Source organism: Castor canadensis, chromosome 5, assembly GCF_047511655.1.
Source record: "Castor canadensis chromosome 5, mCasCan1.hap1v2, whole genome shotgun sequence".
Taxonomy (NCBI): Eukaryota; Metazoa; Chordata; class Mammalia; order Rodentia; family Castoridae; genus Castor; species Castor canadensis.
In genome coordinates this window covers 5169943-5187971 of record NC_133390.1, presented here as the reverse complement: position 1 = coordinate 5187971, position 18029 = coordinate 5169943, and positions in this window count along the sequence as shown.

The window sequence follows — 18029 nt, the reverse complement described above, 5'->3', positions numbered from 1 at the left end:
GCAGAGTTGGGTTGTCCCTTTTTTGGAGTCAGCTGGTCCCCAGAAACACATTGTAGAGGAACGAATTTAGGAAGAAGCGATTCAGCCAGGCCAACTTGCTGTGTGGCGTTGGGCGTGTCGCCGACTGTCTGAGCTACATGTTCAGCGGTGAAGGTCTGGTTCTTCTGTGGGTCCTTGGATTAACATGTGCCACTGACTTCATTGGAGGGAGGGTTTCTGCATGTCCCATAACACTTGGAAAGGGCCTGCAAAACTGTTAAATGTCCCTAAAGATATCCTGGAAGGGATCATCCTGTATATCTGAGCCCATTTCAGCCTGAAAATATTTCATCAAATATAAGAATATAAGATATGTTTGTAATGCACAAAAGCCTCTGAATTTCTGTGAATGCAACTACATTAAAAATCAGGGGAAGATTAAAACTGGTTTTGTTAAGAACTTCTTCAAGAGTTGTTTTGTCACCAAGAAGGTCCCTGAGGGAAAGGGCCTCACCTGGCCCCTATCAGTCCTTTGGCCCATATAGGTCCTTGTCTTTGGCGCAGAAAAGCATCTCAGAATGAGACACAGGTAAGCCTGGCAGAGTTCTGCGAAGTAGAGACACACTTCATAGACAACGTGTGGATGTGTTAGAGAGGCACAGTGAGGCACGTTAGCATCAGGGTGTGCATCCTAATTACAGCGGGACGGGGCTTACTTAAGCATTCTTTCAGCCAAGAGCTCCCTTGCCCTGGCCATGTGAAAATTTCAATCATTCTTGTTGCTACATTTTTCTGGGGGTGAAGAGAAAGATTACTGGGATTTGAACTTGGTCTGGTGCCTGCTAGGCAGCCACTCAACCATTTGACCAAACTCAAAGTCCTTTTTTGCTTTCGCTATTTTTCAGGTAGGGTCTCACACTTTTGCTTGGGGCCAGCTTCTGACCACAGTCTTTCTTCCAGTGCCACCTTTGTAGCTGGAATTATAAGCATCCTTAACCATTCCTGGCTTGTTGGTTGAGATGGGTCTTGCTAACGTTTTGCGTGGGCTGGTCTCAAACTGCAATCTTCCTAATCTCTGCTTCCTGAGCTGCTTGGATTACAGGCATACATTGCCATGTCAAGACTTGATACAGTGTTTTGACATTATCAGTTTGACCTGGGGACATTAAGTCTTGATCAGTTGCAATATAAATGCCCGTTTCTCCTTCTACATGCGCTTCTGTGATCAAAGGAGTCATTTTACCAATGCCTTTCTGCAGGCAAGTGCTTTTCTTCAAGATAAGTTAGTACAGCATCTGTCATTTGGGCGAGGTCAGAGGAGTGAGTTTTCTGTTGTATGTTACAGCTCAGTGGAGGGGGTGTGAGAACAAAGAGAAAGGCACATGTGCTTCTGATCAAGTTACTCGTTCATACAGCATTTGTTCTTAGTCCTGCCTCGTTGTCCGTAATTCATCCTGCCTTGGGTTGTCCCTGTGGGAAGCTCTAATCATAGCCCTGCCACTGGCAGCATTTGAGTTGCTTACAGGACGCCTGATGCCCTATCAAAATCTATTTCTGCTGATTTTAAGTATAGAATTGATGACTTCCTGCGTCTTCTGGTGTGATCTTACTGACTACCACATTCGATCTATCATAAACAACTTCCCTCTATGTCTCCCTCACATCACATACAGGGTATTATACTGAAGGTTCCTGCCTTAGAGACTAGATAAAAGGTAAGTTATTTATCTGTGAATTTAATCTCAGATTAGTAAAATGAGCATTGCAAAATCATTGCTATTCAAAATGATGTCGCATTTGGAAGGGCTTGGAGCCTATACAATGTCCTATTTCAGTGTTCTTTGAGCTTTAAAATGTTCCTTTCTTTTCATCATTCAGTCACGTCTGATTTCTAAAGGTGTAGCCGAGGGGAAAGAGAAAAACTATCAAAACAGCATGTTTGAGGTTCTTTCTTTCCATTTCGTGTTCCTCTTAACTGGGTATTTATGCATTTCTTGACATTTTGTAGAGTAAAGGAGTAGGCCCTGTGACATCAGGCTGCATGGGGATTGCAGGGTTGTGCTGGATGTTGTCTGTTTGCAAAATACATGTCTGCAGTTGCTTAATTCAGCATTTCCATGCAAGAAAACTGCTTTTGCCTAGCATGTACAAGGCTTGGAAAGTGTGTCACTCAGACTTTTCCTGGGAAAAAGCCAGATAAACCACCTAGTCAGGGCTCTTCCAGAAACCTCAGACCCGCAGAGAGCTGAGATTCTGGAGCAATCAAGCAGCTTGAAATCTAAGCAGGTAGAACCCCTTTGCCCTGTAACAGAGCAGACAAGCCCTGCAGCAGAACACAGGAATGAAACTCACATTGTGCCTGTGAAAGAAACTCTGAGAAACCAGGTAAAACAAGTTGCTAAGGTCTAGTGTGACTTGCCAACAGCAGAGAACCTTGGAGGTACAGGCACAGGCACTCACTCCTAGACTCTACTGTGGACTTCCTCCGGATTCCATGGAGGCTGGAGGGAACAGTGCAGAATATGGGGGGGCAGTGTGGAGTGGGGAAGCTGGAAGCTCCACCTCTCGCTTCACTCAAAGCAGAACCCTTAAGGTATTGGAAGAGGAGGCTGCAAAATTTGTAGACTGCAAGGCACAGGTGTAAGATGTGCTTAAATTGCTTTTGCTGAAAAGGACTGACTCCATACTTGGACTATTAGCAGGAGAAAAGTTTCATATCTGTTTGCTCTAAGTCATTCTCTTTGCAGTCACTTTGGATTCCAGGAAAGACAGAACTGATAGCATTTTCATGACAAGGGACCTAGACTACGCCAGACAGCATAGCTACCTCAGGATAGACCACCTGCCGATGACTCTGGATTACAACTCCAGAACCCCTCTTAGAACAAACACTGAGATAATGACCAGCCAGACCACACTAATAACTGGGACTATTTAACTATGCACACCTTTGTCTCCTGCCTCCAGTTCTTTGTCTACTTAAACCTATAGCTCATGTCTGTATCCTGAAGATGACTGAAGATAATGGGTTGAGGGCTCACTCTGCCTCTTCCTATGGGACGTCCTGAGTTGTGTAATAAATCTTTCTTTGCCTTCACCATGCCTCTTGATTTGGCATTTGTGGTTGTTAGAAAGAAGACACCCAAAGACCACTGGAGTCACAATTGAAGACATAGGAATAGAGAATTGTCTCAGCAAGGCAAAATTTACTTCTGCAGAAGTGTGCAAGCACACGGACACAGCAAGCACGAGAAGCAGACCAGAGGTCCTCATTTTTATTCTTGACACAGTGGGGCCTGCCCCTTTATTTGGATTGGCTGAGTTTGGGGCACAATCTTCTCACAATTGGCTCATGTTACACTAGGAATTTGGGGCTGGGGTAGGTCGTAATTTCAGTGTGAAAATGGGCTCAATGAACAAGAACCCAGAACTGCAAGCAGCTAAGATGGTGACATGCTTTGATAGAAAAGACTGCTTTCCTCATAGATCCCCCCTCTTTTTATTTTCTGTTCTTTTCTTCAAACTCACTTAATATTATTTGACTCTCTATTTCGGCTGTACTCAACAATAATTGGCATGATATGGGAGTTTGTTTAGTTAGTGTGGTTTCTTTTAGTCTAAGCATTGGTCCCCGTATACAACACTCAATTAGAGCCATTGCCCCAAATACAAAAAGGAGACATGTTAAGACTGAGGTCGTCTCCCTCTCTATCTCCCAAACCATTGCTCTAGCCAGTCAGTAAGGGGTTCATTTACCTCTGAGGTCTTAGCCAGTTTGTTTGACAGGGCTGTCAGGCCTTGATGAGCTGTGTTCTTGGGGATGAATGTACATCATTTACCCCCAATCAGGACACATATCCCCCCCTTTTCTGCCAGAATCATGTCTAGAGCCATTTGGTTTTCTCATGCCATCTTACTGGTGGGGCCTAGTTGTTCTGCAACTCCCCTCATTGCATCCCTAGTGTAGTTGACAAATCTCTGCTGACTATAATAAATATAGTAAATCCAGCCCACATTTTTATTAATAGTGGACCACCAGAATAGTGTTGATTCATCCTGCTGCTATCTGGCTCCTTGCTTTGAATTCATCAGGGACTCCTCATGGGACACCAATGGCGTCTATATAGACATGACAGTCAAACGATCCTCCAGAGGAAATAAGATCTCGTTTCCATCTTTCCTTAGTTAGGGAAGGCTTGGGTTTCTGGAATGCCAGGGTGAAAGGGATTGCCAACTGGACTAAAGTGCAAGTCCTACTCCATTTGACTGGAAGAGTCTCAAGTAAAGGCCCCTGCAATACCACCAGCATCTGCCCTGGCGACAGTTAGAGCAGACTTACTGCTCATCTTTTCAAAGGATTGGCCTTCGCTGCACCCAGATGCATTTCCCAGAAACTCTAGCCCTTCCCCCTACCCAGAGAGGCAAGAGGCAAGGTTAGAGCTTTGACATGGGGATCTGATCAACCAAGGCGGCTTTAGCCTCTCACTGTCATTTATCTTGGGAAACAGTAGTGACCAGGTCCTGAAAGACTCACTGCCGCAGGCTGTCCTTTCCTGGAAGATGGTAACCAGCAGGGTCAGTGGTCCATCCCATTGGGAAGGAGACAACTTGGGGTTCCGGTTTTCCTGTTGCAAATATGTAGCAATCACTCTTATTTAAAGTGTGAACAGAATATTTCTAGCTGTGCATTTGTTTCCCCATAACCAGTTTCAGTAGCTACAGTCTGTCTTAGGTTTTTGACCTCTACTGCAGTTATCCCAGTCTGATTATGACGGAGCTGGAGGAGCAGCGTTGGGGACAGGGCACTGTGGTAGCAGTTCTTTTGAGTAATTCTAAGAGAAATGAATCTATAGAATCAGTGCTCCCAATAAGACTAGCTCCTAACCCATAGTGCCTTAAAACAAATGGCTCTGTGGTCATAAAATGGGGATCATTTATGATCAACCTAAGGGGGTTGCATTGGAGGGGCTGGCAATTGGTAGGGGGAGTAACTGCCTTGAGCTGGATTTAGTCCCTGAATTTCTTTCCCCAATTCTTCTTTAGCTGTTCTTGGAGGCAGTAGTAGGCTGGGGAGATATATTCCCCAGGTGTAGTCATCCACTCCGTCATGTCCCATGCATAACATAGTTACCTTCGTAACTACCCTTATTGTAACCAAGGCTGGGGTCTGCACACAAATATAAGTCTTAGCCCTGGATATAAGGCTGGATATAACACTGATTCTCAGGATCCCCACAGGGTATTCAATGCATGCATCAAATTCAATAGATATAGGGGAAGCGGTCTGAGTGATACTGATAGTACTCAGAGAGTTTCCCAAATGGAAAAGGAACACCAGCCCTATTACAGTCTCTTTAAGGTTACATTTGTGTCACTGGGACTTGAAGACACAATCCAGTCATTATTCCTCCTTGGAAACTCATTTTATTCAGGTGTAGTGGGTTCATCCTTTCTCAGTGGTGTGTAGTGCTGTCTGGGTAGTGAGTAGCACCTGATAAGGTCCCTCCCAGGATGGCTTGAGCTTCTCTCCACTCCAAGTCTGGATCAAGATGTAATCTCCCAGTTAGTGTAGGAGCACTGGAAATTTGAACAGTGGAGTCTGGGCCAGCCGTCCCTGTTGCCTAAGGGAAGATTGAGCTGAAGAGAGACCAAGCACATAATTTTGGAGAAACTGATCTTTGATTTCACAGGAGGGGAGGCCAGGGGGCTGGCCCAAATAGGTTGTGAAGTGAAGTGACATAGATTCCTATGTCCTTCTAGGGGTCCGTCCCAATCTTGAGTAAGGCTAGAGGTAGGCATTTGGTTCAGGATAGTCTGGTCTCAAGAACTAGCTTAGTCAGTTGCTTTTTAAAAGTCTGATGCATTCTTTCCACTTTTCCCAAAGACAGCGAGTGCATGGACTATGATATACCCACCTAATATCTAATGCCTCACCAATTCTCTGATTATGTTAGCTGCAAAGTGACTCCTGTTACCTAAATCTATATTTTTAGTAAGTCCAAACTGAGGAATTGTATTGTCTAAAAGTATCCTAACTGCTCCATTGATGGTAGTGCTAGATGGAGGCACAGCCTCAACCCAAATAGTTAGATGGTCCTCTATAACCAGTAAATACTTTAGACAGCCCACCTGGGGAATTCAGTGTAGTCCACCTGAACACTTTGAAAGGGCATCAGGCCTGGATTTCTTCCACCTAAAGTCTTCCCCCGTAAGGCCTGTTTCTTAACCTTCCTATAGGTTAGACAGCCTTCAGTGATTTGCTTTGTTAGAGTGTAGATTCCTGAACACACACAAACTCTGAGGATGGCATCACACATAGTCTTGACACCCCCCTCCATGACTTCCTTGGTATAATTGGATTAATATCTCTCTCATGATAGGCTTGGAGAGTACTTCACTCTCATCTTGGAGGAGCCATTTCCTTTCAAAGGTCTGGGAGGCACCAGCTTTCTGAGTTGAGCTTTCTCCCAGGGAGTGAACACGGGGGTTAGGGACGGGGTCTGGACAACAGGGGTGAGGTGTAGCATTGGTATCTCTGGGTGGAGGGTAGCCTCCTCTGCAGCTTCGTCAGCTAGGTTGTTTCCCTGTGCCTCAGGGGAGTTGCCTCATTGGTGTCTTGGGACATGGATTATTGCAATCTCCTCAGGAAGCATAAAGTTCTCCAGCAATCTGATAATCAGCTCCTATCCTTTACTATTAAGCAAACTTCTTTCAGCCCATATTTCCCTGAAAGCATGTGACACCCTGAAAGCATATTTAGAGTCACTATAGATCATTCCTTCCTCGTCTTTTAAGAATTTTAGTGCTTGATTGAGTGTGAATAGTTCACGGTTCCAATTATTGGGCAACCTCCCTGATTCAGAAACTTTTAATTTGATTCCATCTACCACCGAATACCATTTACGCCTTTTTCCTTGAATAATTCCAAAGGAACCTTCCACAAGCAGCCTAAGTCTCTCCAGGAAAGGAGTTTCCCTGAGATTGGGTCTGATTTTAGTTTGGTATACAACAGGATCCAGACAGCAATGTCCCATGGGGTCCTGGGTTTTCCCTCCCAGCAGAAATTCCACTGGGTTTAAATAGTTCCAAAAGGACATGAGGACTAAGCCATCCTTTTCCAGTAGGATGGCTTCATATTTTAATATTCTGGAGTCAGTCAGCCACCGTCCTACTTTTTGCTGAAGAATATTTCTGACCTGGTGGGGTGTACTAGCTATCAGGGACCCTCCAAAAGTTAATTTCGACTTTGTTCTATGAGTAGGGTCATAGTGGCAACTGCTGGAATACATTCTGGCCATTCTCGGGTTGCAGGGTCAAGGAATTTGGATAAATAGGCCACAAGTTGTTTCTTTCTCCCACACTTCTGAGTGAGGACCCCAAGGACTATTCCCTACCTACATTAACAAATAAATGGAAAGGCTTCTCTAGGGAAGGTAGAACCAGCACAGGGGCTGTGATTATGGACTGTTTAAAGCTTTCTATTATCTGGACTTCCTCTGTCTCAACATAAAGGATTGGGTTCCTCTTCCAAAAGTTTGCAACAAAGGGTTTTAGTCCTGAGTGCAAAGGATTCTATCCAGTCTGCAATATCCAATTAAACCCAGAAATTTTCACAGGCCTCTTTTGATCTGTGATAGAGGCATACCAGTAATCCCCTCTATTCTCTCAGAATAGCATTTTCCCTTGCTAATCAAATCTCCCAAACATGTGACCTCTTCTTCAACAAATTGTAACTTAGTTTTTGAGACTCTTAATCCTTGGTGGTCCAAGAAGTTTACGAGACTGATTGTAGTATCTGTCACCTCTTTCTCAGTAAGTCTAGATAATAGAAGATCATCCATATATTGTAATAAATTCATCTGGGAGGGAAGGGCAAATTCTTCCAGCACTTGTTCTAAGACTTGGCCAAATAGGTTAGGGGAGTCAGTGAAACCCTGTCTTTCCACAAGGACAGACGGCCTGTCCATCTGTATTGTTGCTTTCTCCCTGTCTGAGGGTCCTCCCATTCAAAGGCAAAAATGTCCTTACTATCTTCCATTAGGGCGCAGACCCAGAATGCACCTTTGAAGCTTACAATGCTAACCCATTGATGATCTGGAGGTATTTTACTGAGGAGACTGTAGGGGTTTGGGACGACTGGGTGCTTGCTGTGAATCATCCAGTCAATGTCCCGGCTGTCCTCTATTAGCTGATAAGATCCATCTGACTTCCTAACTGGCAGGATCGGGAAGGGGACATGCAGGGTTCCAAAAGGCCATCCTTTAATAACCCTTCAATTATGGGTTCAGGCCCAGCCTCCCAGGGGTTTGGGATATTGCTTCCTTCATATTGTCTCACCAGGGGTTGTCAGGTCAATATGAATTGGAGAATCTGTAGCCTTTCCCTGTTCCCATCCCCGGTCCAGATCACAGGGAGAATTTGGTCCTTAATTTGCACTGTCATCAAATTTAATGAAATCTTAAAATTCTTTTCTCTAACTTTTATTTCTATGCCCAGCTCAGACACTAAGTCTCTTCCTAGAAGATTGATCCCAGCCTCAGGTACAAAAAAGAGATTAATCCATGTTACCCAATCTTGGAATTTCACATTTGAAGAGAGGAACATGAAATTCCTCTCCCTTTAATCCAGAAATTGGGAGCCACCTTGAGGAGAGGGACAGGCCTATGGGACCATAGTAAGAGATGACCATGCTGCTCCAGAGTCAACCAAAAAGTTGATTTCTTTTTCTTTGGATCCTACTTTCAAATTTATTAAGGGCCCCTTGTAGGAACCATCCACATAAAAGAGCCCCTGATGCCCAATTCTTCCTCAAAAGCCATAAGGGGAACTATTTTCTCCTCCTTCCTTCCCTCAGGACATTCTTGTTTGAAATGTCCTGGCTTCCCACACTGGAAGCATCTGTTCTTTTTCTTTCCCCCTGAACCCCATGAGTTTGGCCTTCCTTTCTGGGATTTCTGAGCAGGTTTCAGCCCAACTCTCTGAAAAGTATTTTTCTCCTGAGTGTTTTGTTTTTCCTCATAAACATTTAGGGCTTCTCTTAATAATTCCTCCAAACTTTTGTCCTTTCAGATTTCTATCTTTTGTAATTTCTTTGCAATATCTGGCCAACTATTGGTCACAAAGAGAAGTTTTAGCATTTCCTGTCCTGGGGGCGGGGGTTATCTAAATTTAACCCTGAATATTTTCTCACTTGGTCTTTAAGCCTGTGAAGAAAGTCAGCAGGTCCTTCGTCCTTTCCTTGTACAGCAAAGGTTTTGGGATTGGGGAACAGATTTCCCGATTCTTTTAATGATCATAGTTCTCAAATCCCCGTCTTCCTTCTGTTAGCAGAGTCATTATTATTCCAACGAGGGTCCTCCAGGGGAAATTTCCTGTCTGTGGGCTGAACCTCAGGGCCTGGTGGGTGCTCTCTTTCCCATGCAGCCACAGAAACTCTCCTGATCATAGCTCTTTCCTCCCCAGAAAATAAAACCCCCAAAATAGACACGAGTTCCACCAGGTGTAAATTTGTGGGCCTAGAAACTGATCAAGTTGATCTGCAACTCTGTGTGGGTCTTCTAAAAGGGGCTTTAATTCTGTCTTTCATTTTTGGACTTCTGTTCTAGTCAGCAGGCATCAACAAAAACAAGGTTTCTGCCTCCAGTTAGGACTTCTCCTAGTGGGTGAAAGGTCTGTGATTGCATTTTGGGTGACAGGGGAAAGGGGAGATTCTGAATATCCCTCTAACTGATAAAGAAACCCAGGGGAAAGATCTGAAGGCAAGCTTCCTCCCCCGGCCGGGCCCTGGTTTCACAGATGTGCTGGTATGCTGTAACCTTGAGGTAGTGTGATAAGTTGTAACCTCCTAGCAAGAGGCTAACTGCCACGTCTGCTTTTGTCCTTCCCACTTGCTTGCTTCTGCATACTGAGGCATAAAAACTCCACAGCCTCGAGCTACAAGGATGGTGCCATTTTTGGAGATCCAGGTGCTGGCCCACTAGCATAATAAATCTTTCTTTCCTCCATTGTTGGAATTCCCTTTTGAGCCCCGAAAAGGCCAAACCATGACCTGAAGTTGAGGCCAAAGCTTATAGGGAGTCATTTCAGGGCTCAAAAGGGAGCTTGTGCTGGACCTCTGGAAGCTCCTGACTGGAGTCTTCATCCCAATCTTGGGATTCCATCTGAGAAGCTGAGGCCTCCAGGTTATAAGGAGGAGGTAAACAGGAAAGAGGGTCCCCTTTGCAGAAGGTTTCCTTCAGCTCAGTTTTGTCCCCCTTTACTAATTTTAAGGGAAAGAGAACCATGGTTCCCTGTCATCAACAAAGGGCATACTCAGTCTTTTCCTGACTCCCGAGACTCTTGTCATTAACATATTCAATAAGTATTGGCAGAACCAGTCCTTGTCTGATCCAAATTTTGGCCAGAAAATGGCCAGTTTGAGAATGGGTCCCTGTGTCCAGATAAGGCAGCAATATTTGATCACTTGTTGTTTCTTTTTGCCTTTGGTCTGAGTGTTATCGGGCCAATATTTTAGCATCTGTCCTAGTTGACTGTCTGAGGAATTTTATTTTTACTTTCATCTTTTTTAGAGCTCTTTTTATTTGCAGCATTGCCTATCCTGGTCTACCTGCTTGGTGAGAGGCTCAGTAGACGTTCAACCTCCTTAACTTCCTGGGGGTGTCTTGCACACTACCCCATGCACTTTGTCCCTCTCCCATTGATTTCCTGGTGGGATGATATCGTGTTGGTGGTGCTACTTGGCAAAAAGCAACTCGAAATAAGCCCTTGACTACAACCTCCAAGATCTTCCCTGACCCCAGAGGAATACTTTCCCAGTCGTTTCTTACCTTCCTTGGTCTGTGCACAGAATTGCTTGGTTGCTGTGGTGATTACTAAGGCCCTTTCTCCCTGCATTGCTGAGAGAATTCAAGCCTGGGATGACTTTCTCGTCCAAGAGCACTGGTCACCCAATACCTCAGGGCCACCTGCAAGGAGGTGGAGAGATGCACCTCCATTGGGGGAAGGGACTTCTGAGCACCTCTCTTCATGGAATTATCCTGGATGGGCCCCAGATTGTTAGAAATAAGATCTCTGAAGACCACTGGAGTCACAACCAAAGACACAGGAATGGAGAATTTTCTCAGCAAGGCAAATTTACTTCTGCAGAAGGGTGCGTGGGCACATGGGCACAGCAAGCACGAGAAGTAGACCACAGGTCCTCATTTTTATTCCCGAAGCAGGGAGGCCTGCCTCCTCTACTTGGATTGGTCAAGTTTGAGTGCATAATCTACTTGAGATTGGCTCATAATATACTTGGAATTTGGGGGTGGGGTAGGTAATAATTTTGGTGTAAAAATGGAGCTTAGTGAACAAGAACCCAGAACTGCAAACACCTAAATGGAGACACACTTTGATAGAAAAGACTGTTTTCCTCACACTGAATGGGGTGAGTGGCTGAATCTGGCAAATGGAATCCCAGGAGTTTGGGCCTGGGGATCAAAACTCCAGTTTCACACCTACAGGGCTCTTGTTGCTGGGGAAAGGTTATAAAAAACCCTCCACTCTGGGAAATGGGTGGAAAAAGTTTAGGAGTAGAACCCTATACCACCAGGACATCCTGCCCTTGGAGAGGCAGGAAGACGCACAGCAGATGTAAGGCACAGCTTGGCTTTCATGAGAAGGAGAGTCATGACACCAAAAAGCTGCTGAGTCACCACAATATGTCACCTCAAAACATGCCTCCTTAGCTTATGGGTTATTTTGAGTTAGGCACAATGGACAGTAAACAGATGTAGAAAAAGCTCTAAACCAGGGTAGAGTTTTCTTTTGTAAAGAAAATCTGCATTCATAAAAGCAGTTTCCATTTGTAAGGGTGTTTCTTTCTCTCAGAACACCAGGAAGAGGACGACTCTTAGCAACTCTTATTGGTGAGAAGATACTGACCTAAATCTGCAGAAGAGCTCTCCCTGGCCAGCCCTTGTCTGTGGTGTGTCTCCTGGTCCCCTTCCCATCACTGGTGGCCTTTCTTCTTCCAGAAGCCCCACACTTTTGCCAATGAGCTGCCTGGGGTCCTTCTGCTCCCCTTACATCTAGGTAGGTGAGGAGTCACTCTTTTAGCTTTGGTCATCATGGGCCTGAGTGCCAAGGCTTATGGGCTGGGCTGAAGGACCTAGAGGTTACAGCTCCTGGCTTTGGAAGCCAGGGACTCAGAGCCCTAGGTGCCTGGGTTGGAGGCTCATTGGGCTGACCTTTGACTGCTAGTGGCTTACACTTGGCAGCTAGTGAGACCCCAGGATGCAGCAGCAGGAGTGGCAGCAGCAGCTATGGTACAGCTCCTAGGACTTGGGTGCTGAGACTTCCAGCCTTTGAGGCTTAGCAGCTCAGTGGAACTCTGGGTAGAACTCTTCTGGCAACGGTGGACTGAAGTCCTTCATCTTTCACTCTTGACAGACTTCTGCCTTCTCTATACTTCCATTTCTCTATGCTTCTCTATATTGTCACTTCTGCCACCTTTGTTACCCACTATCTCTGCCCTGGATCATTCTCTGGGACTTTTTTTTTTTTTTTTTTTTTGCAGGACTGGGGTTTGAACTCAGGGCTTCACGCTTACAAGGCAGGCACTCTGCCACTTGAGCCACACCTCCAGTCCTTTTTGCTTTGGTTATTTTTGAGATAGACTCTCATTTTTTTTTTTTGTCTCGGTTATCCTGAACAGTGATCCCACTATTTTATGCTTCTCCTTATAGCTAAGAAGACAGGCTTGCACCACCACTCCTGGCTTTTTTTTCTGGGGTCTTGAGAACTATTTGCCCAGGCTGGCCTAGAACCATGATTCTCCTGATCTCAGGCTCCTGAGTAGCTAGGATTACAGGCACAAGCCACTGGCAGCTGGCTCTCTGGGACTTGCAACCAATTTCTTGATGCTGTTTCCTGCTCATGTAACCAGCTCAGCCCATTCTATCTTTGGTAAAGATCACAGGTGGGCAAGAAAAGACTTTTGGGAGAAACCTTTTATTGGACTTAGTATTTCAATACAGGGCAGAGGGGATAGCAAACCAGAAAAGTAAGCTGAACAGTCAGGATGGCCTCTGGGTAGCATGCAAATGAAGGATTGTATTTGCACCAATCACAGCACAGCTTTCAGCTCCACCAATCACTGGCCTCTTGCTGAGTTACTGAGGAGTGCTCCCCCTCCCATGCTGAGGGAGAACAGCTGCAGGGTTGTCCACACTTCAGTCAGGCTTGGCTTGCAGGGCCAGTGCAGGTTGTCTGGACTGGTTGTCACTGGAGCAAGGTCTCGGGCTCAGGAGCCAGGGCTTCATTTGCAGTGGTCCTTGTAACTGGAGTGTTTTCAGAGTGACCGTAAACTGTCCAAAACAGCCTGGCTGCCGTGAGGACAGTGAAACCACTTGCCAGAGAAGGGACTGCTGGGCTGAAGTTCCCCAGTCAAGGCTGCCAGGCATCGGGGAAGGCTCTGTCCACTGCCGTTCAAGGGCCTGGGTGCCCAGTCCCTGTGGCTTCACTCACTCACAGAGAAAAACATAGTGCTTATCATAAAGACTTAAAGAAATGTTGAAAGCTAAAATGGTCTCAAGAACATTTGCCAGTGCTGAAGAGAGTTTCACCTCGTCCCAGGGCCCTAGGAGGGCTGGCTCCCTCGGATCTGTGTCAAGACTGCTTTTCCGGGGTTTAACCTAAGCTGGAATGTGACTTAGGTCTCCTCTTTTTTCTTGGGGCAACCTCCTGCATGCTCTTGGAATTACAGCTACCTTTTCCTCCTGTTAATCTTTCTCTTAGTTTGATTCTCGGGATCTAGCCATTGAATCTATAAACCAGAAAAAAAGCATAAAAGAGGTTAAACCAAAGCAATGACAGCTTTATTCCAGTGCAGGTGAGATGTGCAACTGAGGAAACTCAGGGTAGGTGCGGCTGAGCCAGTGCTGGGCTGCATCTCTGCTGTCTCCTCCTCTTCTCCCACTCAGATTAGATTAGCGCCCCACCCTCATGACCTCACTCAACACTTAGAGACCCTGTCTCCAAATATAGTCACTTTCTTGATTAGGTCTTTTTCAATACGTGACTTTTAGGCAGACAGAATTTAGTTCATAGCAGTAACTATAGCAGAACAAGACCTAAAATTGGTTCAGTCCTGATCAGATTCACTGTACTCACCTCATCTTAAAAAAAATCACTTATCATTATAAATATTATAAATATTTTCCTTACTCCCACACAGACTTCATAGCTGTCATTTTTCATGGCTATGTAATATTTCTTTGAATATATTTATCTTTTTTTTTTTGGTGGAACAGGGGTTTGAACTCAGGGCTTTTAAGGTTGCAAAGAAGGTGCTCTACCATTTGAGCCACACCTCCAGTCCATTTTGCTCTGGTTATTTTGAGAGATGGGGGTCTCTCAAACTGTTTGCCCCAACTGGCCTTGAACCATGATCCTCCCAATCTCAGCCTCCCAAGTAGCTATGAGCCACCAGCACCTGGTTAGATTTATAATTCTTTATGCCCTTTCATATTGTTGCACATTTTAGTCTAGTTCAAAAAAATCACATTTTTTCATATTTGGAATATTCCCATAAAACAGATTCTCTGTTATGGGCTGAATTGTGCCTCCAGGCAAAATTCCTGTGTGGAAGCCACAGCCCCCAGTGTAATGGTATGTGGCTATGGGACTTTGAAAGGTACTTGGGGTGTAGTGAATTGGGGTGGAGCCCTAACTCAACACAGTTGGAAGGAGGAGAGTAATCAGAGTGCCCCAGCCACAGAAGGATGCAGCAAGAAGGTGGCTGTATGTGAGTCAGGAAAACAGCCCTCATCCGGAGCCAAATCTGACTACATCTTGACCTGCAAGAGATAAATGTCTGTCTGCTGGTTAAGTCGCTCTGTCTGCCATATTTTGTGTGACAGCCCCAGCAGAGCAATTTTGCACAACCTCTTTTACACTTGTGTGTTGCTTATCTGTGAATGCATCAGGCTGTCTTGCCTTTTTTCTGGCTGTTTATATAAACTTCACTGCACCTGTCCTTTCGAAGGTGACTTTTCTGTCATCTGTGAACTTAGATTCAGCTGTTTTCCCTTGTTTACATAATTTATGAAGCTGTATGTCAATTCTAGCCCCACACCCAACAATCCAAGATCATGAATTTTGTATTTTTAAGTTTATCAATAACAAAGTTCTCCCTCTAGTTCTGACATTTCTCTCTCTCACATCCCCGTCATGTACCAAGAAACATTTAATATAAATAACAAAGAACTCTCATACAAACGCCAAACCCCTAAACCAAAACCCAAACCCAATGCATGAAATTCTTCCTACAGTTATAGAAATTTTTGCCTAACCCTATATATATATATATATATATATATATAGATGTATGTAGCATATACATCTTCCAAAGCGTTTTTATATGTATCCTAATACACAAGGAGTTTTATTTAAATATCTGCTGGTGAAATGATTGTGTCAGTTTATTAAACAGAGAAGAAAACCTCAGAACTATTTTTTGTCAGGCAAGTCAGCAAAGACTGAGTGAGAGTCGTATAAAAATTGAGAATGAAGAGCTAGAGAGGGATACACTGCAGTTGGGAGCCCTGGCGTCTAACACAGACCCTTGACTCACCAGGATCACAGAGGCGTCAAGCTGATGGAGGGCAAACATTTTCTTTAGAACTATTGCTTAGGTAAATCTTTGCTACAGGCCTCATAGTCAGTCAGTGAGCATTTATTGATTTTCTAAGGCTCCTTAGAACATAATGAATGAATTCCTGTCTTCGTGGAATTTCCAAGTTATTGGTTTTGTCAAGGTGTTGTTTTAAGGCAGACTATGGCTTATAATTATGACCCCATGACCTTGCATTTGAGGTCTCACACGAAAATTTGAAACATCTTTGCTTCTTGCGTCTGTTAACTGTTTTCTTTTAGTGGTACTGGGGTTTGAACTCAGGGCTTCTGACTTGCTGGGCAGGTACTCTACCACTTGAGCCCCTCCACCAGCTCTTTTTGCATTGGTTGTTGTTTTTGATAGGGTCTTGCTTTACACCCTGGACCACGATCCTAGTATTTGTGCTTCCCCACATAGCTGGAATGATAGGCATGTACCACAGTGCTCAGCCTGAGCTGGCCTTAAACCGTGATCCTCCCAATCTCTGACTCCCAAGTAGCTAGGATTACAAGTGTGAGACACTGCACCTGGCTTGGGTCTGTTAACGTTATAGTTCTCTAAAGATGTCTATACTGCAGCCAATGTGCAGTGCAGGACTCTGAGATATTAGTAAAATTTTCAGATGATCCAGAATTATCACTTAGAATTAAAGTTGCCTCACTTTAGTTACCTCTGTTCCTGATTAGGATTGACCTAGTACCAGCAAATCGATGGAAGGGGGTGTTAGTTTGGGTTTCTTCCTTGCACAAAAAAGGTGATGCAGGAAGCACAACTTAGGGGTGGGCAGAGTAAAGCCGATGGGAGGACGTTTGCAGAATATGGGAGGGCAGCTGCTGTGATGCTTGTATATCATATATACACTGAGCATCCCCTCTGCAAAAATCCAACATAGGAAATGCCTCAAAATCTGAAACTCTCTGAGTGCCAACAAGATGAGGACCCCAGCATGGGTGCCTCCCAAGAAAGGTCACCTTGGAGGACAGGAGGCTGCAGAGTTTACTCATCTTCTCCTATTTCCATTGACTGGGGATATCAGTGTCCCTCTCAACCACTGAGAAGATGAAAAGAGGAAAGTCCCAAGGCGGTTGCCGGTGTGGGATGCTACAAGCTGCAGAGGAGTTTGGGCCATGCTGAACTCTGCACTGCACCCGTGTGCAGGGGTATGCAGAGGTGGACAGGGCACCAGAGGCACCTCTTCAGAGAGCATCACCTCCTTTTCTCTTCCTATTTGACTCCAGTCAAATAAACAAATATCAGGGAAGAGTAGAAACAGAGGTTTGAAAAACCCCATACTCAAATCCTACAACATCTGGCACCAAGAATTGATGGCTTCCATCAGCAGTCTTTACTATCTCTCACACCACCAGACCAATTTGCTACTCTTTACATCAAAAGACCTCAAAAGAGTGGCCTCAGATTAGTTTCCACTCTGATCCCCAGGTTCTCCTCCTCCCATTGAAGTCAAGATTTTATCGTCCACATTGAAACCACTATCAACAAGATCATCTACCACCCCCATCTTGTCAAATTGAATGGGAAACTTGCATCCTCATTTTGCTTGACCATCAGCAATGTGGTCCTTGATCATGTCTTTTTGAAATCTCTCGTTTGGTTTCCATGAGCCTCCATGCTCCCTCCTACCTTGCTCACTTCTTTTCTATGCTTCCCTTTTAGGGTGCTCCTCCTCTTGTGACCTCTAAATGTTAGTTCATTCAGACTGAGTTTTTGGTTTTTTTCTTCTCTATCTACAATCCTTCCCAAATGGTTTCATTACTTCATAACTTATATATCATGTATACGTTGAGGATCCCCTGTGCAAAAATCCAAAATAGGAAATGCCTCAACATCTGAAACTCTTTGAATGTCAACAAGGTTCCAAAATTTTTGTATTTTTGAATTAAAGATACTCAACTGGTAAAGTCAATGAAAATATTCCAAAATCTGAAAACTCCCCATATTGGAAACACTTCTGATGCCATGCATGTTAGGAGCAGTCGACTTGTATGCTGCTGGTTCCATATGTTTGTCTCAGTCCTTGGCCTCCCTCACCAAACCCCAAACTTGTGGAGTTTACTACTTGACAGCTCACCTGCCAGTGGGATCCCGAACTCCATTACTAATACTAGATTTCTTCCCAAACTCGCTGCTCCTCACGTCAGAAAGTGGTACCACCTTGGTTCCCTTCTTCCCACTTTTCATCCATTGTCTTCTTGGCAATCCTTCAGCTATCAGCTACATCTGGAATCCAACTGTTTGTTGTGACTTTCTTGAGAGGCACAATAATGGCCCCACAAAGATGCTCAAGCTCTAATGCCCAGAATCTATGAGCGTTTCCTTACATGACAAAGGAATGTGCCAACACGACTGGGGTTACAGACCTTGTGCTGGGAGATGA